The sequence below is a fragment of the Lemur catta genome, chromosome 24 (assembly GCF_020740605.2).
Source record: "Lemur catta isolate mLemCat1 chromosome 24, mLemCat1.pri, whole genome shotgun sequence".
NCBI classification, from domain to species: Eukaryota; Metazoa; Chordata; class Mammalia; order Primates; family Lemuridae; genus Lemur; species Lemur catta.
In genome coordinates, this window is record NC_059151.1 from 9,238,441 (window position 1) to 9,265,757 (window position 27,317).

Sequence of the window (27,317 nt, forward strand, 5' to 3'; positions counted from 1 at the left end):
AAGTTGGTTTCACTGATCATCACCTAAGAGCACATTTAGGAATAACATCAACCGGGTGTCGGGTAGATGGGGGGGAGGGGATGGGTGTATACACACATAATGAGTGCGATGTGCACCATCTGGGGGATGGACACGCTTGAAGCTCTGATTCGGACAGGGGGCAAGGGCAATATACATAACCTCAACTTTTGTACCCTCATAATATGCTGAAATGAAAACAAAGTTGAGCTAAGAATCTGAGATTATCATTTTAGGAAGATTTATCTTGAAGTATCAAGGTTGTTTCAGAGATTCATATTCTGCAATGTGCCTCTTGCACCGAGCAAGAGGGATTATCTGGACAGCATATGCGGGCAACTGCCAGCTCTCCTGGAGCTTGAGTGCACAGCCCTCAGAATGGGCTGACCATCGACAGAACCAGCACAACACCCAGAGGGAGCAGGAGAATTTGCTTTGGGTCAAGTACGGGCGATGTAAGAATGATGAAATGTATTGCTTTGCACTGTTTTATTCATTCATTTGTTCTCTGAAAAAAATATTTATTAAGAATCAGTTACGTAAAAGATACTATACTAGGTACTTGTGAAATGCCAATGGGTAAGACAGTCATTGTCCCCAATAAACTTGTATTAGTGTGAAGAGGGCTCGTGTTAATGGGTCATGCAACTTATTATTTAGGTACAAGTGTGCTCAGTGCTGCAAGGACATGTATAGGAACGGCAGGGAATAACAAGGGAACACAATCTGGCATGAAGGATCCAGTATGTACCCACTTGGCCAAGCTATATGGTCAGAAGGGCAGGACATACGGAAAGAAACAGGAAAGAGAATTAGCAGACTGAGAACCCGGGAGAAGACAACTGTGTACCAGAGAATAGCGGCATGAGATAAAGGGAATAAGTTTATACAGTCTAGTGGTTCTCAAAGTGTGGTCCCCAGAACACCTTCATCAGTAGCACCTGGGACCTGCTGCAAATGTGAATTCCCAGGCCCCTCTCCAGGCTTAGTGAATAGGAAACTTCGGGAGGGGGGCCCAGTAATTTGCATTTTAACAAGCCCAGTAATTCTGATGCATGCTAAGTTTGAGAACCACTCTTAGATGTAATGTTTAAGATTTTCAATTTGTTCCTGAGAGCCATGGGTGTCATTAAAGTGTTTTAAACAAGCAGATGACATAATCAGAAGGCAATTAAATATACACATATTTGCTTTATATATAAAGAAGATATAGAAGCCGAGCTTGGTGGCTCATGCCTGTAATCACAGTACTTAGGAAGGCCGAGGTGGGAGTATCACTTGAGGGCAGGAGTTTGAGACCACCCCGGGCAACACAGGGAGACCCTGTCTATACTAAAAATAACAAAAAAACCCATCAAACCAAACAAGATATAGAAATATATGTGTGCATGTATATATTTGTGCATGTATACACATATGTATGTGTGAGTATATGTATATGTGTGTATGTGTGTCGACATATATTCAATTCTTTAGAGTTTAATAAGTTCCCAAGAGTTACAATTTCTTAAAATTTTTGATTATAGTTCGTAGGAAGGGGTGTATGTTCTGGAAACCCTAACAAAGGGTATTCCAGAACTTTTCCCAACACCTAGAAAATATTCAAATGGCTAAGATCACTCATGAAAATTAACAACCACCCAATAATAGTAGGTACTGTCCCACTGCACAAATAAACAATATTTCCTATCAAGAGCTGAGGGGGCTTGAGTCATACGAACTACGAAGCTCGTGAAGCCCATTAAAAATTCTCTGAACTGAAATGAAGTCCAGAAAAGTGGATTTTATAATCCCAACGCATGGCAAGATCCTCCAGGGGCAATGATAGTGTCAAAAGTCTATTAAATATATTTAAAACTATTTTAAAGTTTTAAAAATTAGTTATCCTTTTATGCTTACATAGTGACCAGTTTAAAAAGAATTTTCCAGTAACTGGCATAGCCCTCACCCTCTATGAAAGGTAAATTAGTATATTATTTTAGCCAATGTCCAACTGTTAATAACACAACAATCTTAACAACAGCAAAAATCTCAAGCTATTAACAAGTAACACTATTTTCCTCCCTCTTTCCTGGTCCCTGCTTAGGCCTCTAATTTTCCCACCTTATTGTAATTTTTCTCATTATTCTAACTAGATATCATTAGATATCTAGAAATCTGTGGAAAGTTGGAGCAAAGCCTCCTTCCCCCAACCCCTATCTTCTTTCTGTTTCCTTTTTGAGCCTACTCTCTGGTGTTTAATGTTTTTGCCTGTTTTACTTGTTTATACGTTCCTTTTTCATGCAGAAATTCAGTTACTAGAAACAAACCTCTCCTCTAAGGCTCTTGCAGCAAACTTACAGTCACCAAAGGGCTGATAAACCCACAGTGTGTATTTCCTTCCAACTATAATGGCTCTTTCTAAAACGCAGAGCAGCGAAAAATGGGCTCAGGATATTAAAACCACATACAAATATTTGGTGTCCCAAGATGATAACTTCAGGTTTCATGTCCCTCCTTTTACTTAAAGCAATTACAGGAAACCTAATTAAATGCTAGGAGAATTACACTAGGTCCACTGTTATCTTTTAGCCCAAAGAAACTCATGGATGTTTTCTACTGACCACAAATCTGAAGCCTTTTAAGAAAGAAGCCACAGACAGACCAACCCTCCTGCTCTACGGGAGTTATTCATAGAATGAATGTTTTCAATTTGGTGGCCCTGTCTCCCCATGGGCACTGGCGTCAAACACACACTGATTTTTGGCTTCAGCTTCACAGATGTCCGACATTCAGGAGGAAGTGAGTTAATTACAGTCGTGTACAGTTGTGTGCAGTTGTTCTGCCACATGGTCCAAAGTTTACATTCCAACTCTTGCTCAACAACACAAGAATAAGAATGAACCGAAGCATAAAATATCTAAACGCTTATGGCTCAGAATTCCCTAGAATCAGCTGCAATATTTAGACTCTGAGCTACTTGGTTACACATACCGTCTTTTCATTACCATAGGTAACTTCATTACCAGTGACATTTTGTTCATCAAACCAGAGCCTCGTGGTTTGGGTAAAAGTAGGTTAAGATCTTTTCTCTTTGAAAGTAAAATTTCAAATCTGCTTGAAGTCTTGAGATGCAAAAAAGCAAGCTGCCTTGAAATTTGAAATGCCACCAGCATTACTTCTAATGCAGGCTGCTTTGAAAAGCATTTGGGAACTTGAAATTGGTTTCAGGTTATTTAAGGCTTGGGGGAAAGGCTTCGCTCGACAGGATTTACTCAAATACAAATGTGTAGTTTCCATCATATCTGATAACATCAAAGATTTTCCATCACGGGCTTCCTCTAATAGTGGCATCTCAAAGATGCATGCTGTTTGAAGTTTGCAGTGATTTGCTTTTATAATAGGATTCATTGTGGTTTGGGAGCCAGGGTGCAGGAAAGTAATTAACATGTTATACCAAGAAGCCTTATAATGAGTACAAGCATGCTCTTGTCAATAAGGAGGAGTTTCAAAGGAATATAGAAATCCAGATTCAAATGCAGCCCTCTGATTGGATCCTTGTGAGATCATACGTGATTACGGCAGTAACCCCTGAAAAATGACATTTATGCCTTATTTTTAGCTTAAGTTTAATTTCATCATAGTGGTTGGGCACCACAAACTGTTTTTCTAGGATCTTACTACAAAGTGCTCGTAAGCACATGATTAATCCTGTTGTATAATTATTTAAAATACTATATATGTTCTCCCAGAAAAGTAATCTATAGTGCTATCAAACAAACACTTCTTTAAAATTCACTAATGTCAGCTGTTAAGTTATAGAAATGTAAAGATGGATCAAATATTATTACGCAGCCTTAAGCTGTTCCTTTATGGTATGAGAGTATCTTATTAGGTGATACTCATAAAAATCACCCATCATCTTAAAACACTTTTTATAATGTGGTCATTAATCTGTACCTTCTGATATTCCATATACGTTTCACTGAAAGGCATCGTAACACATTAGACTTAGGGGTTATATATGCCTGAGTTGTATTCCTTAGTCCTCCCGATCTTACCGTGTTGTGCAGGCTGACAATTCGAGTTCCTCTAATAATCTCTCTAATGGGAGAAGAGTGCAGAGCTCACTCCACCAAATCTCATTATGGTACATTCACAGTTAAGACATGGGTTGGTGGGAAATGTACAAAGCTACAGGTAGGGATGTTCTGGAATATATCACAATGTTTTATTGAATTAGTGTGGTCTCTTTCTCATGCTTTCTTCCAGAGCCTAATCCTATTAGTTGTAACTAATATGATCTAACATATGAAACATACCAGTTCTAGATGCCCTAATATAAATTAAGTCAGAGAAAATACCCTGTCATTATGTAGGATGTCGTATCATAAAAACCTGATAATTATTTTAGCAACTTACAACTCTCACGAAAATACTCAAAATAAGATAACCTGCAAGGCAGAATTTCAGAATCAAGATACTATGTTATGTTACATGAAGTCATTTAACAATCTTTTTTTTTTTTAATGTGATTGGTAAAAAAGGAAAAGAAGAGACTGTAAAAACATAATTTTTCAACTCTTCTCTGAAATGTTTACTTTGAATTTTTAATATAATGTTAACATGTAAACAGGCTATATAATTTAACTAAGATTATTGTGTACAATTGAGAATTGCAATTTACTGGTGTATTAGCTTTGTTATGACTATAATTTTGTTAAAGTTATACTATTTCTGCAATCAAGATGAATGTAAGAAACATAAAACCTACAAATCCTGAATCCTGAAGAAATATAAAATCTGAACAAGACGATTGAATCAATAAGAAAAAGTCTTCCATTAAATAAAGCCTAGCATCTGTGATTTTATTTTTAAGAAAAAACCAAAAAACCTAGTAATAATCCTTCTCAAATATTTTCAAAAAATTAAAGAACCGAGACTATTTCCAAATTAATTTTATAAGGCCAGTATTACCCTTATACCAAAACCAGACAAAGACACTACAAAAAAAAGAAAAGTATAGCCTAATAACTCTGATAAACATGGACGCAAAATCCTCAACAAAATGCTAGCAAACTGAATTCAACAGCATATTAAAAGGATCATTCATCATTATCAAGTGGGATTTATCCTGGGGATGTACAATATATGCAAACCAATTAACACAACAGAATGAAGAGGAAAAATCAAACAATCAACAGATGCAGAAAAAGCATTTCATAAAATGCAACATCCTTTCATGATAAAAACTCTCAATAAATTAGGTATAGAATGAATGTTCCTCAACACAATAAAAGCCATATATGACAAGCTCACAACTAACATACTTAACAGTGAAAAGTTGAAAACTCTTCCTCTAAGATCAGCAACAAGACAAGGATGCCCACTCTTGCCAATTCTATTCAATAGACTACTGGAAGCAGCTGTTTGTAGTATGTGGTACGTAATACATAGTATTAATATTGTTAAAATGTCTTAGCCAGAACAATTAGGCAAAAGAAAAATACAAATAAAAGGTATCCCAGTCACAAAGGAACAAGTTAAATTGTCTCTGTTTGCAGATGACATGATCTAACATATAGAGAACCTTAAAGAATAAACCAAAAGCTGTTAGAACTCATAAATGAATTCAGTAAAGTTACAGGACACAAAATCAACATGTAGAAAACAGTAATGGTTCTATCATGAATAATTAACTATCTAAAAAAAATCAAGAAAACAACCTCCTTTATAAGAGCTACAAAAAATAATAGAAGTATTTTGGTATACATTTAACCAAGGAGGTAAAAGATCTGAACGCTGAAAACTATAAAACACTGATGAAAGAAATTGAAGAAGAAAAAAAATAAATGGAAAGATATCCTATGTTCATGTATTGGAAGCATTAATATTGTTAAAATGTCCATATTACTCAAAGTGATCCACAGATTTAATGTAATCCATATAAAAATTCAAATGACAATTTTCACAGAATTAGAAAAAAAAATCCCTAAAATTTGTATGGAATCACAAAAGACCCTAAATGTGCAAAGAAATACTGAGAAAAAAGAACAAAGCTGGAAGCTTTACACTACCTGATCTCAAAATCTACTATAAGGCTACAGTAATCAAAATACTGTGGCACAAAAACATACACACATAAACCAATGGAACAGAATAGAGAACCCAGAAATAAATTCATTCATTTATGTCCAATTGATTTTTGAAAAAGATGTCAAGAACACACAATGGGTAAAGGATAGTCTCTTCCATAAATAGTGTTGGAATAACTGGATATTCCCATGCAGAATGATGAAGTTGGAGCCTTAACTCACACCATATACAGAAATCAACTCAAAATGGATTAAAGATTTGAATGTAAGACCTAAAATTATAAAATTTCTAGAAGAAAACATAGGAGAAAAGCTCTGTGACATTAGTGTGGCAATGATTTTTTTTTTTACAATCCCAAAAAAGCACAGGCAACAAAAGCAAAAATAGACAAATGGGAATATATCAAACTGTAAAGCTTCTGTACAGCAAAGAGATAATCAACAGAGTGAAGAGACAACCTACAGAATGGGAGAAAACATTTGTAAACCACACATTTGATAAGGAGTTAATATCCAAAATATATAAGGAACTCAAACAACTCAACAGAACAGGAATACAAATAGCCAGATTTTAAAAATGGGCAAAGAAACTGAATAGATGTTTTTCAAGAGAAGACATACAAATGGCCAACAGGTACATTAAAAAATGTTCAACATCACTAATTATCAGCGAAATGCAAATTAAAACAATGAGATATCACCATGCACCTGTTAGATGTATCTAACTTACAGCTCAGTTAAAACAATGAGATTTATGTACCCGAATTCTTGTGTTCTTGTCTGATTCTTTTTCTTTTTTCTTTTTTTTTTTTTAAGTTTCAAAGCATTTATGGGGATTCAAATCATAGACGTTCCCTGTGGAATTACTGAAAACAGTAAAAACTGTTTCCTTTGTTTATTTAGTTAAATAAAATATGGTGTATCCACCCATTGGACTATTCTGCTATTGGACTATTATGTTCTAAAAGATGAAGTATATAACTTTTGACTTGGAATGGTGATTAAGATATATGTTTTTTTAAATGACAAAGCAGTTGGTACATTGAGTAAGATCCCATTTATATAAATATATTATGTATACATAAGAAAAGAAAAAATAAGGTTTTTTTTTTTTTTTTTGAGACAGGACCTCATTCCGTTGCCTAGGCTAGAGTGCTGTGGTGTCATCATAGCTCACTGTAACCTAAAACTCCTGGGCTCAAGGGATCCTCTTGCCTCAGCCTCCCAAGTAGCTGGGGCTACAGGTGTGAGCCATCATACCTGGCCAACAATGAGATATTTAACACTTCTTAGAATGGCTGTTATCAAAAAGACAAAAGATAAGAAGTGTTGGCAAGGATATTGGAAAAAGGGAATGCTGGACGCTGTTGGTTGGAATGTAAATTAGTACAGCCACAATGGAAAACTGTATGAAGATTTCTCAAAAAATTAAAAATAGAACTACTATCTGATCCAGCAATCCCACCACTGGGTACGTATCCAAAGGAAATGAATCAGTATGTCAAAGAAATATGTGCACTCCCACATTCACTGTAGCATTATTCACAGTAGCCAAGATACAGAATCATCCTAAATGTTCATTAATAGATGAGTAGATAAAAGAATATGTGGTATAGATACACAATGGAATACTATTTGGCCCTAAAAACAAGGGAAATCTTGTGATTTACCACAACATGGACGAGCCCGGAGGACATTATGCTAAGTGAAATGAACCAGGTACAGAAAAACAAATACTACACAATCACACATAGGTGGGATCTCAAATAGCCAAACTCATAGAAGCAAAGAGTAGAACCATGGTTACCAAAGGCTGGTGGGTGAGAGGCTGGGTGACTGGGGAAATTTTGGTCAAAGGATAAAGAATTTCAGTTAGAAAGAATAATTCCAAGAGACCTATGGTACAACATGTTCACCACAGTTAATAAACAATATATTGCATACTTGAACGTTGCTAAGAGAGTAGATTTTTTAAAAAAATCAGTAAGTGAGGTAATGTATATGTTAATTAGCTTGATTTAGTAATTTCACAATGTATACATATTTCAATACATGTCATACACCATAAATAGAATTCCTTAAATTAAAAATTTTTTAAAAAGATGAATTTACTCAAAGTTTAAAGAATTAACATGGCTGGAAGTGAATGGTTGAAGGGATTTGTTTGGAAGCATTTCACACCTAGATCATTGACTTAATTCCTTTTTATTTTTTTATTTTTTATTTCAGCGTACTATGGGGGTACAAACTCTGTGGTTACATAAATTACCTTTGCACCGCCCAAAAAGAGTGCCCCAAACAGCACGCACCACATCTGTTAGGTGTGGATTTACCCATCCCCTCCTCCGTCCTCCTACCTGCCCAACACCCTATGAATGTTACTTCCCATATGTGCACATTAGTGTTGATCAATTAGTACCGATTAAATGGTGAGTGCATATGGTATCTGTTTTTCCATTCTTGTGATACTTCACTTAGAAGAATGGGCTCCAGCTCCTTCCAGGATAATACAATAGGTTGTTCATCATTTTTTTATGGCTGAGTAGTATCCCATGGTACACATATACCGCATTTTGTTAATCCACTCATGTACTGATGGGCACTTGTGTTTCCATATCTTTGCAATTGTGAATTGTGCTGCTATAAACATTCAAGTACAGATGTCTTTTTTATAGAATGTCTTTTTTTCCTTTGGGTAGATGCCCAGTAGTGGGATTGCTGGATCCAATGGTAGTTCTACTTTTAGTTCTTTTAGGTATCTCCATATTACTTTCCATAGAGTTTGTACTAATTTGCAGCCCCACCAGCAGTGTATGAGTGTTCCTATCTCTTGCATTCACACCAACATTTGTTGTTTTAGGACTTTTTGATAAAAGCCATTCTCACTGGAGTTAACTGGATATCTCATTGTGGTTTTGATTTGCATTTCCCTGATGATTAAAGATGTTGAGCATTTTTTCCAATGCTTGTTGGCCATTAGTCTATCTTCTTTAGAGAAGTATCTGTTTATGTCCTTTCACCACTTCTTAAAGGGGTTATTTGATTTTTTCTTGCTAATTTCCCTGAATTCTGTATAGACTCTTGTTATCAGCCTTTTATCAGATGTATAGCATGCAAATATTTTCTCCCATTCCGCAGGTTGTCTATTAGCTCTAGTGACAGTTTCTTTGGCTATGCAGAAGCTTTTTAATTTGATCAGGTCCCATTTATTTGTTTTTATTGACGCTGTGATTGCTTCTGGGGTCTTCTTCATAAATTCTTTGCCTAGCCTGATGTCTGTAAGAGTTTTTCCAACATTCGCTTCTAGAATTCTTATGGTTTCATGCCTTAGGTTTAAGTCTGTTATCCATGGTGAGTTGATTTTTGTGAGAGGTAAGAGGTGTGGACCCTGTTTCAGTCTTCTACATGTGGCTATCCAATCTCCCCAGCACCATTTATTGAATAGGGATTCTTTTCCCCAAGTGTATGCTTTTGTCTGCTTTGTCAAAGATTAGATGGCTATATGAGGATGGTTTTATATCTGGGTTCTCAGTTCTGTTCCACTGGACTATGTCTCTGTTCTTGTGCCAGTACCATGTTGTTTTGGTTACTGTAGCCTTGTAGTATAGCTTGAAGTCTGGTAAATTGATGCCTCCCAATTTGTTCTTTTTGCTTAAGGTTGCTTTAGCTATACAGGGTCTTTTATGGTTCCCTATGAAGTGCAGAATTAGTTTTTCTAGTTCTGTGAAAAATGATGTTGGTATTTTAATAGGGAATGAACTGAATCTGTAGATCACTTTGGGTAGTACAGACATTTTAACAATGTTGATTCTGCTGACCCATGAGCATGGTATCGTTTTCCATCTGTTTATATCTTCTGCTATTTCCTTCCTCATTGTTTCATAGTTCTCCCTGTAAAGGTCTTTTACCTCCTTAGTTAAATATATTCCTAGGTATTTTATTTTCTTTGTTGCTCTTCTGAAAGGTATTGAGTCTTTGATCTGGTTCTCAGTTTGACTGTCGTTGGTATATATGAATGCTACTGATTTGCATACATTGATTTTGTAACCTGAGACTTTGCTGAACTTGCTTATAAATTCCAGTAGTCTCTTGGGAGAATCTTTGGGGTTTTCTAGATATAAGATCATATCATCAGCAAAGAGCAATAATTTGACCTCTTCTGCCCCCATTTGGATGCCCTTGATTTCTTCTTGTCTGATTGCTCTGGCTAGGACTTCCGGCACTATGTTGAATAGAAGTGGTCATAGAGGGCAACTTTGTCTGGTTCCAGTTCTAAGTGGGAATGCTTTCAATTTTTCTCTGTTCAGTATGATATTGGTTGTGGGTTTGTCATATATGGATTTTTATCATTTTGATGTAAGTCCTGTCTATGCCTATTTTATTAAGCGGTCTTATCATAAAAGGGTGCTGAATTTTGTTGAATGCTTTTTCTGCATCTGTTGAGAGGATCATATGGTCTTTGTTTTTACTTCTGTTTATGTGGTGAATTACATTTATAGATTTTGCATATGTTGAACCATCCCTGCATCTCTGGGATGAAGCCCACTTGGTCGTGATGGATTTTTTTTTTTCACGCGCAGCTGAATTCGATTTGCTAGGATTTTATTGAGAATTTTTGCATCTATATTCATAAGGGATATTGCTCTGTGTGTTTAGGTGGTGGTGATTTCCAGTGCTTCTAGAAAGATCCATGACAACTATAGATCAATGCATAGTTTGCACAGTTTTCCTTCTTGCAACTTGAAATTTTAACTATAAGACAATATTATATACTGACAAATGATATTTACTCTGGCAGTTATAACACTGTTTTGCCCTCTCCATTGTGGGAGTGTCAGGTTTTGGGTTTATAGGAGAACCAGTCATTTTGTTTTTGATCTTAATTTCCAAATACCATCAAACTTAGAGCTGCAAGTCTGAAGAACACCTGGAATGTTGGGTTGGTAAAATGTTTTTCTCTTACATTTAGAATTGTAATGAGTTGACAGAAATAAATCTTACCAGCATTGGCTATCATTTAATTCCTATTCAAAACTTGGGTGATGAAAAATCTGTTGAATCTGAGCCAAGAAGCCTTTCTGAGACCAAAATGGGGATTAAAATGCTTTGTGTAATTAACCTCTGCCTTTTATGTTAACGTTCTTTAGAACATAAAGAAGTAATTTGGCATAAAAAAAATGACAGCAATTTGTTTAATTTGGAAAGGCACAAAACACATTCCATTGAGATAGCAAATGCAACATTCTTCTAAATATTTTTCTTAAAACATCAAACATGCATTTGAATGTATACTCCAACGCTTTTCTTTGAAAGTATAATTCTTACTTATCTAAATCTGACGATATGCATGTCACTGCTTCCTTGTTTCATGCATCTCATTAGTAACTTTAACAGAATTTTAATAAAATTTAACAAAAAGATTTCTATCATTAAGGGTAGGGTATAGTAAGATGTTCTTTGAAATCTAGTTAACAGTATACTTGTGAGTTATACATCTTACTATTACTCATGTCTAGTTATTCATTCAATAGGTAATTATTGAAACTCTACTATGTGCCAAGCATGCATCCATGTGTCGAGTATACAGTGGTAAAGAAGCAAGATAAGGTCTCTGTCCTGTGGGTTACATTCTAGAGCTAATTTCTGAACACCTATTTCATGCAGAGCGACAATATCCTAGGTAGCCACAGAGATGAACTGCTTTGGATCCTTCCTTCAGAAGTTTACTGTCTAAGACTAGATATAAGTAGAAGGACTATGTCCTAAGCATCCTATATTCCTCAGTACAGTAATTGTCACAAATATTTGTCCAGTTAATGTATGTTAAATGAATGTCTAGCTTATAAATATATAGTTATAAAGTGTTACATCCTAGTTGTAAATCAATGTAATTGTAACTCAGAAGAATACATGTAACTAGTATTTACTGAACTTCTACCAGGTGTCTCAGTTAATCTGATACCAGTCTTCGTGGATTAGTATTGTTATATCTATTATATAAGGAACAGATTTCAGAATTTAAACAATTGTTCACCCAGTCCATAGGTGCTGATATAAGGATTTAAGTGTTCCTTTCACTACACCAACATTCCTAAAACTGTATCTCAAAAAAGGATTCCGTGGTCAAATAAGCTTGGAGATTTTTGTTTAATACACCCTTCTCTAAGTAACTCAGCATGCCCATTAGTATATTGAATGTGCTGGTCAGAAGGTCTGCCATAAACAAGCCTGTTTAATGTGGATTAGCAGCATTTTTACTAAATTTCCTTAACCATAGAACCCCACAGTCCACATAGCCAGAAACCCATCTCACCATGGCTTTCCATGTGGTTTCTGTTCAGCATCCTCCATGTTGATTTATTGAATGAAAGCAATCCACAGTTGGGGAAATTCTGAAAATGCCATGTAGCTTCAGATGGAGAGACCAAAGGAAACATGGGGAAGTGGAATATTTGAAATCGACAGCATGGTTGGGTTTAGAGATTTAGGGAGGAATCAGAGACACTTCAGTAGCACAGAACAGTACAGAGGCAAAGAGCAGAAAAGAAAAAGCATGGAGCAACACAGGGGAGAGTAGTTTACATAAATCCAGTAAAGAAATACGTGTTGATGACACAGAGGAGAGATTCGAGGAGAGACTTGAATGGCAGCCAGAGAAGTTTGTTCTTTGGAGCAGGGAGATTGTGAAAATTATAAAATTGGTAAAATGACATGTCTTAAGATCACATATGCTTCAGGAAGATTAATCTGTCTCTATTATAAACAAGATTAACCAGGCTTACTTTTAAAAATTTTTAATAATTGTAGTTCTAATTATTACATTTTTTCCCTTATCTGTGATCTTACATCAAGTCATTAATCATAAGTGTTAAAGGCAGTACTCTTGATGACCCTCTGAAAACACTGTCTGATGAGGGAAACCAGGAACATCGTACCCAGAATAATAATTACTCATACTCTTGGGCTTTCATTTTGCATTTACCCCAAATAAGTTGAAATCAAGCACTTCGGGAGGCTGAGGCTGGAGGATCACTTGAGGCCAGGAGTTTGAGACCAGCTTGGGCAACATAGTAAAGCCCATCTTTCCAAAAAGTTAAAAAAAATTAGGTGAGTATAGTGGGACCTGCTTTTACTCCCAGCTACTCAGGAGGCTGAGGCAGGAGGATCGCTTGAGCCCAGGGACTCTAGTCTGCAGTGAGCTATGATGATGCCACTGATTTCCAGCCTGGGTGACAGCGTGAGACATTGTCCAAAAAAAAAAAAAAAAAAAAATTGCATTCACCCCTGAGTGACTACCACTTACAATAGTTTACACACAGTACATTTTATTGGGGACAACTATTTCTTTATCTTAAAAGCAATGTTTTTTATATTCTTAAGGAAACGTTTGAAATCGAACTATAAATGTTTGAATTTTTAAAAATTCAACTCACCCAGGACAATTATTATACAACTGGGGAACTGAAAAAAAAAAAAAAAGATTCATCTAACACACAGCAATCTGGTGATTTATTTAGATAATAAAATAAATTCCTGCTCTGCATTTAGTATTTGACTTTTGGCAAGTCTTAAATTTACCAAGCCTTTGTTTCCCAACTTGTATTAATAAAAGGAGGCTAAAAATTTGTCTGTCTTGCTGGATTGTGAGAAAAGGAATGGAATAACAGACAAAATTACTTGAAATCTGTACAATGCTTTTGAAATATACTGTATCATTGTTACTCTTTTGAGAATAAAGTTATAGCTTATGCACAAAATCATCACTTGGGGTATTGAATAAACAAAGCTGAGGAGAGGAGCGCACCATTAACTGAAAATGACAGGCACATACTCAGATGGGAAAGTGCTGGCTGGTTTTGGAAATTTTCAGTGGAGTTGGGCAGGGCAGGTCTGGAGCGGGGACTTCAGCTGTTCAGGGCAAGGCAGATGAGGCCAGGACATTCAGCAGTGCAATTTGGACACTAGAAACGAGTTCAAGGGATTTGCCTCTAAGTTTCTTGTCCTTCAGTTAAGCCACCTGGGATTTTACTAAGCCCCTTATCTACCCTGCACTGAAGTGTTGATATAGCAGAGCTACCTTGATATGCTAAGTGGAAGTGCGTTAAGTTCTGCTTATTTGAGCAAGAAAATGCTCGCTCAGCTCCTCTATTAGACATTCCTTGTGTCCCTATTTGATAATACAGGTGAGGCAGGGGCATTAGGCACACTGAATAGAAATTACTAAGTAGGTTAGTTCTGACTAATTTTGGATAGAATATGTCAATGTCCATATTTAAATGAAGATGCAAAACGGTTGAGTATAATCATGTCTTTTCTAGTCTTTCCTCACTTTCCAGCTAGAATGTAAGCTCCACCCGGGAGCTCTCTAGCTGCTATTTAAGGCTCTCCCTGAATCAGATGTCACTCTTCTGTCGTTTCAGGTTTAAGGTTTTTTTTTTTTTTTTTTTTTTTTGAGACAGAGTCTTGCTCAGTTGCCCGGGCTAGAGTGCCATGGCATCAGCCTAGCTCACAGCAACCTCAAACTCCTGGGTTCAAGCGATCCTCCTGCCTCAGCCTCCCAGGTAGCTGGGACTACAGGCATGTGCCACCATGCCTGGCTAACTTTTTCTATATATTTTTAGTTATCCGGTTAATTTCTTTCTATTTTTTAGTAGAAATGGGGTGTCGCTATTGCTCAGGCTGGTCTCGAACTCCTGACCTCGAGAGATCCTCCCGCCTCGGCCTCACAGAGTGCTAGGTTAAGTTCTTCTGTCTCTTGCAAAAATATCACTATATGATTGATTGCAAAGAAAATGATAATGGCATCAATTTGGTCAACATTTATGTTGGAAATTACATCTTGAAAAATATTTGAAACAAAATTTTATAATTAACATTTCGTTACCCCACAAGTAAATTCTTCTGTCTTTTATAGCACTGAGGCATCATATTAACAGCAAACATTCAGCTATTTGAAAACCCTCAGAGTTTGAAATTGTCCTCTGTTTCTCTAACAAGGAGTCAAATTAAAAACTTTGAAAAAATAATTTGGAGCTAACCATTGAAGCATGATCAAAAAAGAACCGAAGTATAGAATAATTTATGAGTATTTTCTTTACGCATTTACCCACAGGCATTTATTGGAAACCTACTGTTTTCCAAGCATTTAATATTTCATATCATTTAAGTTCGTGTTATGTTAAAGTGTTGTAAAATTTAGACAGCCCCACCCCGAAGCTAGAATGGCTCAAACATGATAGAATGGTACAACTGTTTATGTGACAGTTCCAGGAAGGTGGCCCTGCTTAGTGCATCTCCTCTTCCCTTACTCAGGCGTTCACCCTAATTCTAAATACTGTTTATAACTTGTCCTGTCTTCATGCCCATTCTACACTAGCATCACAAAGAACAAGAAAGGAAGAAAAATGATTGTTTCCCACTATGAGCTCCAATTCCCTGAGATATTTATGTGACTGTATAATATTGACAACCGAACAAACAGCTTCAATCCTATGTCTCTTCGTGTCTCCAGGCAAAATTTTGTTCTCCTTGTCTTTCTTTTACAAACGTATTGCTTCAAAGGATATATACTCTAGTGGATAAACCATTTCGAGGGAAAAAAAAAAGAAAAAAATACCATGAAAGCTAGCTATCTAATACGTGCAGTTAGATTCATGAGGTGCGGAATCATAGTCAATAACATTTTGCAATAACAACTAACACTAATAGAGATGGTGACATTTTCATGATTAGCTATGTTTTTAGTAAAGGGAAATTAATGGATAGGAATAATTTGGCTTGAAGGATACGTACAAGATGCTGACAAACAAAACTAGGTTTCAGCATAAACTGGATCTATTACTTAGAGAGTATACATATGCACCTAACATCTCTGCATACATTTAAATGCATATTACTCATCTAGTATTTTCTCTTTACCTATGAGTTGGAGTGCATTTACTTCATATCTTATTATAAGCCCATTTGGTTACATTTTTGTCAGATCCTACTTGCATATGTACTGTTGAATAAATCAGTGGTTAATAAATGTCCTTGGAAATGTATTTAGAGATAATGAACTGCTATAGCTGATCATAAATGTACATCAAGCATACATTTTCTCTCTCAGAATACGAAAGGAATGATAGCTTGACCCATTTATATACACACATGGAAAAAAAGAGAAATAGTTGTAGAGCAATCCTATAAAAGGAGGCTGGTTTATTACTCTTGAATGGATACAAGATAGACCAAAATAAAGGCGATCGTAACTGTTCAAAGAATTCTACCGCAAAGGAAATACCAAATGAGGATGGAGAGTGAACCTTTCCATCCTAAGTGCTTTTTGTCACAACTCTGGGGACTTGGGTTGTGGGCACAGCCACACGGCAGATGAAACTGCAGGACTCTCAGGATCCCAAGCCTGCTGGGTCTGTCCTCTCTCAGGTGCTGCTGAGAACTGACCACAGGCACGCTTTTCATTTGCAGCAAGAGGGTCTGGTGAGTGGCCTGGGGGAGACAGCCGAGATAAAAATACAGATCAAGGCCAGGCGCGGTGGCTCATGCCTATAATCCTAGCACTCTGGGAGGCCGAGGTGGGAGGATCGCGTGAGGTCAGGAGTTCGAGACCAGCCTGAGCAAGAGCAAGACCCTGTCTCTACTAAAAATAGAAAGAAATTAGCTGGACAACTAAAAATATATATAGAAAAAATTAGCCCAGCTACTTGAGAGGCTGAGGCAGGAGGATCACTTGAGCCCAGGAGTTTGAGGTTGCTGTGAGCTAGGCTGACGTTACAGCACTCTAGCCCAAGCAACAGAGTGAGATTCTGTCTCCAAAAAAAAAAAAAATAGAAAAGAAAAACAATACAGATCAAGTGCAGAAAAAATAATGTTCACTTTGAAAATTACAAGCAAGATTTTTAGGTAATAATGTACAGGGATGTGGCTATTTAAAAAATGAGCAGAACAATCACTTCTTTCTCATTCGTAATTTTCACAATTCCCTTGAGGTTCTACTCCAACTTCTGTCCATAAGCAAATATCTGTACACTTCCCACCTCTAGACTTACTGAATGATGTAGATTTACGTCACTTAACGTCCTCTGCACGATCTTATCACTGTCACCCCATCCTCCCTCAAAGTTTCTTGCAATTCAGCAGGTTTTCGGGTTTTACAAATCTATCATGCGGGGGATCGCTCAGCAATACTTTAAAATATCCTCTCTATTATATTAAAGAAGGATCTGGGGTCCTAAGAAGAAATATAATGACGGAGAATGGCTATCATTTCATATGTTCCCGACAGAAATCTCAATGCTTTAAAAAAAAAAAAAAGAAAGAAAGAAAATAGAACACATGTGCCAAAGGGAAAAAAAAAAAAGCAAGAAAGCAAAAGCAAAATTTAGAAGGTAAAAGGGACCACATAAAATCTTGCAAAGGTTCGTGTTTTACATAAAGCCTCAGTTGGGACTTCACAAAGGGAATCTCTGCACTTTTTATTTCTGGTTCAGAGGATTTACATGCTCTTTCTAATGATCTGGGCCTTCAGCCCTGGGTAATGTCTCCCAGCGCCCGGCTTAGCACTCATGCAAAATTGAAGCACTTTGGAGGCGGTTTAGTCGCTGCAGATGAATCTCGATGTGCAGGAAAAGGCATAATGGCTGTTTAGCACTTGCCAGGAGAAGCTGAGCAAATCAGGGGGAAAAAAATCTATTGAACTTAAGACATCTGGGAAGCCCAATGCGAGCGGCTACATTAGCAACGTGTTTACATTCCCATTGTGTCGCCAGACCAAGCAAATATAAGCATGCGTGTGTGCATGTGTGCATGCGTGTGTAGAGGAAATTATAAAGTGAGGCTCTTTTCATTGGTTATTTGGGTTTGGCTCTGCAGCTGCGTGGGGGAGGAATGTGCATGATTTGTATGGGAAACGTGGCCAGGAGGATGTTCGGGCGTCCGTGAGATGGGATGTTGGTGACAGTGCAGGCCTGGCCGGGATGCTGGGGGCACGAGGAACATGGGCCACGTGCAGAGCTGGCTGAGCTCTTCTCTTCCATCTCTGGCCCAGAGGACAAGGTGGCAGATTGGGGGAAGCCTCAGGAACCCGGTAAAGAACTCTAAGGATCGTTTCCATTGCCTGTGACACTTGCTGCTAACTCAGAAATACTGAGTGAGGATAGCAGCCGGGTAATGGCCTTTCCTTTCCGCCCTGTCCCCACCATCGCGTCCCTTTTGCACCATCCTATAAAGCAACTTTTTCTTGACAGATGCTCGGTGAATGCAGTGGGTTAAATGAGGATCCCCCAAAAGATACGTCCGTGTCTGAACCCCTGGGACCTCTAAATACTACTTTTTTTCTTGTATTTTTTTCTTTTTTATTTCACCATATTACAGGGGTACAAATGTTTAGGTTGCGTATATTGCCTTTGCCCCATCCGAGTCAAGAGCTTCAAGCATGTCCATCCCCCAAAAAGTGTGCACCACACTCATTAAGTATACACGCAGCCCCTCCGGCCCGTCCTACCTGCCCGACACCCGATGACTTGTTATTCCTATGTGTGCACATAAGTGTTGATCAGTTAATACCAATTTGATGGTGAATACATATGGTGCTTGTTTTTCCATTCTTGGGATATTTCACTTAGTAGAATAGGCTCCAGCTCTATCCAGGAAAATACAAGAGGTGCTAGATCACCATTGTTGTTTGTGCCTGAGTAGAACTCCATGGTGTACACATACCACATTTTATTAATCCACTCATGTATTGATGGGCACTTGGGTCGTTTCCACATCTTTGCAATTGTGAATTGTGCCGCTATGAACATTCTAATGCAGATGTCTTTTTTATAGAACATCTTTTGTTCTTTTGGGTAGATGCCCAGTAATGGGATTGCTGGATCAAATGGTAGTTCTACTTGTATCCCTTTGAGGTATCTCCATATAGCTTTCCACAGAGGTTGCACTAGTTTGCAGTCCCACCAGCAGTGTATGAGTGTTCCTGTCTCTCCACATCCATGCCAACATTTATTGTTTTGGGACTTTTTGATAAAGGCCATTCTCACTGGAGATAAGTGATATCTCAGAGTGGTTTTGATTTGCATTTCCCTGATGATTAGAGATGTTGAGCATTTTTTCATATGTTTTATTTGGCAAAAAAAAGTCCTTGCAGATATCATTAAGGCTCTTCACATGAGGAGAACAGCATGGATTAATCAGCTGAGCTAGTAAGAGACCCACAGAAGATGGGCACAGAGGAGGAGAGGATGAAAAGATGGTGGCAGAGACTGGAACGATGGAGCCACAAGGCCAGGAGTGCCGGGGCAGCCACCAGAAGCTGAGAGAGACAAGAAATGATTTTCCTCTAGAGTCCCCTGAGGGAGTATAGCTGGATTGCAGATCTCTAGCCTCCAGAATTGTGAGAAGATAAATTTCTGTTGTTTTTTTAAGCCCCCTCAATGTGTCATAACTTATTGTGACAGGCCTAGGAAACAAGCATGGGGACCAAAGGTATTCAGTGGCTGCCTCTACACTCAAGAATCTGACAGAGCAGAAAGGTGAGAAAAAGCTGTCTGCCATGCGGTGTTTTTCTGGTTTCACAAATGCCCCCAGAATGGGCGTGTGGAGGTAGCCTTTGGGTCACTGGGGTCACTTCACACAGAGGGCGTCATTGTCCAGGCCCATCCAGGCTGTGGCTATAAAAAGAGGCACGTCCTTCATTCCCTGCCATTGCCGGACTCGCCTGGTACCGAACACTCCCTTGGGTGTTTCCAGCTAAACTTTAATTCACTCAAGCCTGAGAAGTCCCCCCACCTCCCCCAGGAGGCTGCTGTCCCTCAGCCTTGGCAATGTAACAGGCAGAGACAGGGGCCAAGCGTGTTCAAGAGAACAGGAGCTCTGTCTACACCCTGTAAGGCTATACCACAGAACTACCTGGAGCTTTCAAGAATTTGTTCTCAGAATGAGAGGAAAACCTGAGCAAGTGATAAAGTATACTGGGTTTTCCTCTCTCCCTCCTTTCTTTTGCTTTCTCAAGACTGGGATCTCTGAAAGCACAGTCATCGGGTCTTGGTTTTATTCTCTACTTACAGGACCAAGTAAAGTATCTGGGTCATGGTTGTTTTTTTTATTATTATTTTTTTTTATTTCAGCATATTATGGGAGTACAAAAATTTAGGTTATGTATATTGCCCTTGCCCCGCCTCCCCCCCCAATCAGAGCTTCAAGCGTGTCCATCCCCTAGATGGTCCACATCGCACTCATTATGTATACACCCATCCCCTCCCCCACATCTGATCAACACCCAATTAATGTTATTCCTAAATGTGCTCTTAGGTGTTGATCAGTGAAACCAATTTGATGGTGAGTACATGTGGTGTTTATTTTTCCATTCTTGGGATATTTCACTCAGTAGAATGGGTTCCAGGTCTATCCAGGAAAATACAAGAGGTGCCATGTCACCATTGTTTCTTATAGTTGAGTAGTACTCCATGGTATACACATACCACATTTTATTAATCCACTCATGGATTGATGGGCACTTGGGTTGTTTCCACATCTTTGCAATTGTGAATGGTGCTGCTATAAACATTCGCGTGCAGATGGTTTTTGAATAGAACATGTACATATTCCATCTACGGACTGCTTTTACAATAAATAGTGTTTCTCTTATGGCCTGGTTTTCAAGCCTGGCTGTGCATGATCATTACTGGAGAGCTGAAAACAAAGAAAAGGAAAAACTATGTCCGCAATTAAAATCATTACCTCCGGGGCTGCGGCCAGGACGTAGGTATTTTCAAATCTCCCCACTGGTGACTGTCAAGGGTGACTGGACCTGGCAGCTCCAGCCCCCAATAGTTCCTTGTTGCTCTTGCCTTCGTGTTCTGGGAAATTTCTTCCAGAACACATTTTTATAATCAGGTTAGACCTTCGATGAAATTAGGAACGAGTCCAAGGCTTCCCCAATCTGAATTGCTGTTCTTCATGGCTGGGTATGATACTTCCTACATGCTGTGCTTACTTTTTTTTTTGCCAGATCCTGAAATTTGGTTAATTGTGGCTGTCATATTATACACGCTGGTTTTATAACTCCAGATGTGCTTTTCAGATGATCTGGCAACAGCGGAGACTTCATCAGGCATCTGCACGAGGGGTCTAAGAATCACCAGCCAAGGGCTCAACTCAGCACTGATGGTGTGTGAGGAGGAAGACAGAAGAATCCAGAGCTGGTACAGTCCTCTCTCCCATCAGACTTTAGCTAGCATTAGATCATTCACCAGTTGTGCAATTTTTTAACTAAAAAATTCTCTGTTGTTTCTTTAAAGGTGACAAAAATGTTGGGAAAAGAGAAATAGCATTGGCATTCTGAGCAAATTGTTGAAAGAATAATGGGTACTAAGATTTAGTAACACAGAAATCAAACAGAATGGATAACAACTGATGACATCACAGGATAGAAGGGACAACAGCCTCATAGTCATCAACGAAGTTTATTTACGTTTAGCACAATAGGTTCAGATACCAAAAAAGAATAAAGTTTGGGAGAAAAACTATGGTCTTTAAGGAAGGTGACTCTCTCTTTTAAGCTGAAATTGTTTCTTAAACTTCCTTTAAACATGATGTCTTATTTGTTTCATTTGTACAATCCCAAACTCTGTTCAATATGTTTCTTCCTATGAAGATAAAGTACAAGAGACTCTTCTTAAAACCCTTCATAGATTTCAGCCAAACGTTAGGATTAAAAAATACACTACAGCTTTTAACAATTCCGCTATTCTATTCTCCCTTTGAAGTAGAGATATCAAAACTCTTAAGTCACCGCAGAAGCATGGTTTGCTGGGAACGTGGCAAAATTGCTATAGCAACACAAGCACTACTTTTGCTCCTGAAATGCCCTGTTTGGGCGGCTGCTTGGAGTCCTGCTTTTTATTGTAGCCTGTGTAGGGCCTGAGGGTAGGTAGGATTTGAGTTTCCCTTTTCTGAATTTGCAAAAAACACCACACACAAATACATATGTATGTACTTACCTATCTACTTATATGTATATTCTTGATTAAATTGTATTAATCAGTGCTTTTATCTTAGCGATGGGGATAAAAAGAGGAGTGATATATTACAAGTAACCTTGCCCTGAGTGGTAATTGGCAGGGGAGAATTCCTTTGTGTTCATTACATTAAAAAACTCTCACTGTATTTAATTTTAAAAGATTTCTAGTTTCTCTCTAATGAAATACAACTTGCTAAAATTGCACTGAAAGGTGTAATGTTTTCACACCTTGCCTTTGCAATTGTGTTCTTGGCCCCTATCTGTTCAATAAACACATGCTATTAAAATTTTCCATACAGTATATAATTCAACCATTAAAAATGTTTCCCCGTGGGATATAATTAAATTAAAATTACATAGTTCTGCAAATACAGGATAGTCGGTGTGTTGGGAAGTATGAACAGAGTGTATAATAATGACATTTGCAAATATTGAAATTACCAAAAATGAACAAACAATAAAAACTTCATGGCAACAATCGATTAGAAACAACAAGAATCCAATGTGTAGGCCAGGTGTGGTGGATCACGCCTGTAATCCTAGCACTCTGGGAGGCTAAGGCGAGAGGATCGCTCAAGGTCAGGAGTTCGAGACCAGCCTGAGCAAGAGCAACACCCCGTCTCTACTAAAAATAGAAAGAAATGATTTGGACAGCTAAAAATTTATATAGAAAAAATTAGCCGGGCACGGTGGCACATGCCTGTAGTCCCAGCTACTCAGGAGGCTGAGGCAGAAGGATTGCTTGAGCCCAGGAGTTTGAGGTTGCTGTGAGCTAGGATGATGCCACGGCACTCTAGCCAGGGCAAAAGAGCGAGATCCTGTCTCCAAAAAAAAAAAGAACCAATGTGTAATCTAAAAATTTTTAAGTTCTCACCAGTGTTTGTAAGTCAGGAAAAGAATGGAAACAAAAACCAGGGTTATACAGAGTAGGTGAGCCCAAATCACTAAGCTACCAGTGATACAATGACAGAATTTTTTTTAGTAAAAACAGCAACTAAATGCAAATTCTAGAATGCTGACCCAATCATGTTTTTGTAATTACAGCTGAGCTTATGTTGGCCACGTTAACCCACGTGTTTAAAGACTTAAAGTCAATGTGAAATAAGGATAAATTAGCTGCAAACACTAACAAATGAAGAATACGCAAGAGTATATAACTCAGGATAATTGATATTCTTTTATGACTAACTGGCAACTACCATCTTGTAAAGTGATCAGATTAGTTCAGTGAAAGAATGTTCATTTACTACATGGATCCTTATGAATTTTCTATTTTTATTTACTCAGCCTTGGAGCCAGCCTCATACTGAAAAGAAAAATTGTTAGTGTCTAGTATCGGAATAAGTTCCTCTGAGAAGGAAATCAAATAAATAATTGATTTATATTCCAGAATCATTTATCTTCATTGGCAGATGACTATATTGCAGATCTAAAGCTCCATTCTCACAAAGACAATACTTCTACTGACTTAAATAAAAAATTATAGAATGACACTCAAATAGAGTTTCCAACTTTTATGCATCATTTACTAAAATTTGAACAAAATCCACCGAACTTTCTTTTGAAAGTGTTCACTCTGTTAATGAGAACTGAGTTTAAAATGATTATTTTGTTAATACATGGGGAATAACAATTGGTGTGATGTGTATACTTAATGTGTAAAATAACTCTTCTTACAGAAAATTAAGCTATCTTTATGTAGTCTTTAAATTACTTATTCATGAAAAGTTCCAGATAAACACACTATCAGTTTGTGTCACTAAATTTCAGTTACTCAAATTTAGTAGGATGAGTAGCTATAATCTCACAATGCAAATTTTCACTGATCATTTCCTGTGCATCTATTAATATAGATATAAATTTAATAAACATATTAAATAAGAAATTATGACTTTTGCATCTCAAAGAAGGTTGATATTATATCATATGGATTAACTTAATACATATATCTAACTAGAACATGAGTATGATGAAAATAGAAGTATAAGTAAGAGAAATGAAGCCATGTTTACTTGCAACTTGGGATTTTATAGAAAGATTCATTCCCAACATTGCATTTGAGATATTTCTTTAAGAATGAGTAGGATTTTGACAGAGGTGAGATGAAGAAAAGTATAGTAAAGAGAATGATTAATTCATTCAATATTTATTTATTTGGAGACAGAATCTGGTTCTGTTGCCTGGGCTAGAATACAGTGGCATCATCCCAAATCACTGCAACCTCCAACTCCTGAGCTGAAGTGATCCTCCTGCCTCAGCCTCCCAAGTAGCTGGGGACTACAGGTGGTACTACCATGCCTGCCTAGTTTTTGTATTTGTTTGTTTGTTTGTTTTACAAAATAACACCTATTAAAAACTTATAAGACACTGGTGGTTTGCTGAATACAGTCGAAGAAGAAAAACCAAATTGGTCTATTACATAGGGCATATGGCGGAGGTGAAACTGTTAGAATAAGGCTAGAAAGTCTGATTAGGCATCAGTGATACTGAAGACTTTGCAGGTAAGATTAAGGAGGAAGTGCTTTATTCCAGCGACGACAGGATGTCATCATATATATTTTAAGAAGTGGAATGACAACCACTTAAACAACCCCTTGAACACTTGTGTTTTAGGCCTATAACTACCTGGAGAAAGGACTGTTGGCAGAAAGGCTCTAACCAAGAAGGTGCAGGGAGAGCTACCTAGGTAATGTAAGATGTATATAATAAAGGCCAGTACTAGGGGAAGAGAGGCCAGAATTAAAAACAGAAGGCTGATTTAAGAAGGAATTACCAGAACTGATGATCACTTTGCACTTTGGTTGTTCGAGTGAGAGAGGAGGCTGAAATCTCGATTCTTCTGCCGGGATGGAGAGGAGAGGTAACCGCAAGAGGAATACAAGAGGAGAAAGATTTTCAACTGTGCCACTTCTGCAAAAAACTGGGGTGAGCACAGTATATACCTATTAAAGCTCTGAGCTGAGGTTTTGACTAGAAGCAATTCACTGAAATTCATGCCCAAAAGCTTGCCTTCATCTTCTTCCCCCCCACCTCCATTGTAAGGCCCACCTTTTGCTGATTGGCCAAATACTAAAGCCCTTCAAGAATTAAAACAGTAAAATAAAATTCTAAGCACTCATTTAGGCTATTACATTAAAGAATCGCAAAGGCCTATGGGTACAAACCCTACAGGGCAAGAAAAGCAAACGAAAGCATGATAAATACACATTTAGCTGACACTCTGAAGTGGATTTTCTATTCCTGAGAAAAGGAATAACTGTATTGCAGAGCTCTTTTTCAGACTAACTGTTCTGTGTCTAGTAATTATTGGAAAATTTAGGGAGACCCTGGGCACAGGGCCAAGAGCGAAGGTTTTGGAAGCACAGAGTTCTAGGTTCATATCTGGGCTTCTCATTATGTGATTTGAAGCCAGTTATAGTTTCTTTATCCTGCTCAGCCTCAGTTTCCCCATTTGCAAAAGGGGAACCTCAGCAATTATCTTATAAGACTGTTATGCTTAAAGACATAATACATATAAGGTGTGCAGTATAAGGCTTGGAGGTTTTTTTTCTTTTTCTTTTTTTAATTGTTGTGTTGATCTTATTGACATTTTCTGCTAATCTGAGAATAATTAAAGATGAAAAAGGAAAATCTCAGGGATTATTAAAATTCCCAAACAGTCATGATTTTCTCAACTCCCCTGTTTCTTCATGGAAGAGAAATAATTGCTTTTAGATGGTGGATCTTAGGTACCATGGAAACAAGAGTTGAAAAGACTTCGAGTAAATAGAAATCAAGCAGCCGAGCCTGAGTTTTTCTTAAAAATGGAACCATAAAATTTTGAGCAGATCAAGATTTCTATGGAATTTTGAAGGTAACATAGGTATGGATTACCTTACCCAATCAAGAGCTTCTGAATACTGAAAATTTCTGAATCATCTAACATAACCTGCCTTCCATTTTTCTGTTTCTTATATCACATATATGCAAGAAATGGAAATGCAAAATGCAATTATGGAAAGGCAAAGAGTAATGGTAATGAATGATCTTGAACGGGTACATTTTGTAACCATCAGTGGTATAGCCATGCCCAGTAAATACAAATAATTGTTTCCTATTTAATGGTTTCATAATTTAAAAGGAAAAATTGTGAGTAGGAGACCTTTTTCTTTTTTCAGTTTTATTGTTTTGTAGTTTTTCAATGTAAAGTTATCTTTGACAGATTTTATTAAATGCAGTTCATCTTTCTTAGTTGCAAAGGAATGTAGCTGATTGCCACTAAATATGCTTACAAATATTATTGTTAGGCAGAGGTATCTGTAAAAACAAACTTGTTTGCAATGACTTTTCTCTGTTTTCTCATCTGATAACCAGCTTGATTTTTTTAAGGGCCAAGAAAATCCCTCTAATTTGCAATATATTTCAAGACTTAATGAATTCTACCATTTCTTGCTATTAAGAACCATTAAGGCCTTACCAATTCTACAGTCAGACTCTAGTTAGTGGAGTATTGAGGACCGAAGTTGCAGACTGATTCCAGCTTCAGGGAATAAAAACCCCACAAATGCCTCTATTTCAATTCAATTCACAATATTTCTGATCTCACAGGAAAACAAAAAGCTCTAATATAAAAGGTCTACAACTTTCCACCCAATATTTGTCCATATTGGAGATTTATGATAGCAAGCAAAGAAATGCAATAAAGTAGTGTGGGCTTTTTTTCAGGTTTCATTATTTATTATGGAAATAATACATTGGTGGGATTGAAAAGAAATCAAACAATAAAAGTCTCTTTATCACCCCAGATTCTAAGCTGTCAACTGCTTGTTGTATATTTCTCCAGAAAGATTCAACGCATATTCAAATATATGTGCATTCTCTTTCTTTATTCAATGGGAACCTATCACACGCATTCTTCTGTACTTTGGTTTTCATGAAAAATTTTATCTGAGAGATTTTTCCACAGCTTCCCATGTGGAACAACTTCATCGTTTTCAAAATTATCACAGTATTCCATCCTAGGGATGAACAGTCCTGCAACTGCAACTGCAACTGCAAGAAGGGTGTAGTGGACAACCTGGTATGCAAATCTTTGTGCACATTTGGAATTTTATTTTCAGATAGTTCCTAGACTTGTAATTACTCAGTGAAAGGTGTACACCTTTCAACATTGATGGTATTTTCAAACTGGCCTTCAAAAAGTTTGTACCAATTTATACCCCTAT

General features: G+C 37.5%; 1 protein-coding gene across 2 annotated transcripts in view; it reads right to left on the reverse strand.

Annotated features, from left to right (window-relative positions):
- Positions 1-27,317, reverse strand: part of UNC5C (unc-5 netrin receptor C) — a 344,945-nt gene that overhangs the window by 98,248 nt on the left and 219,380 nt on the right. The window lies entirely within an intron of this gene.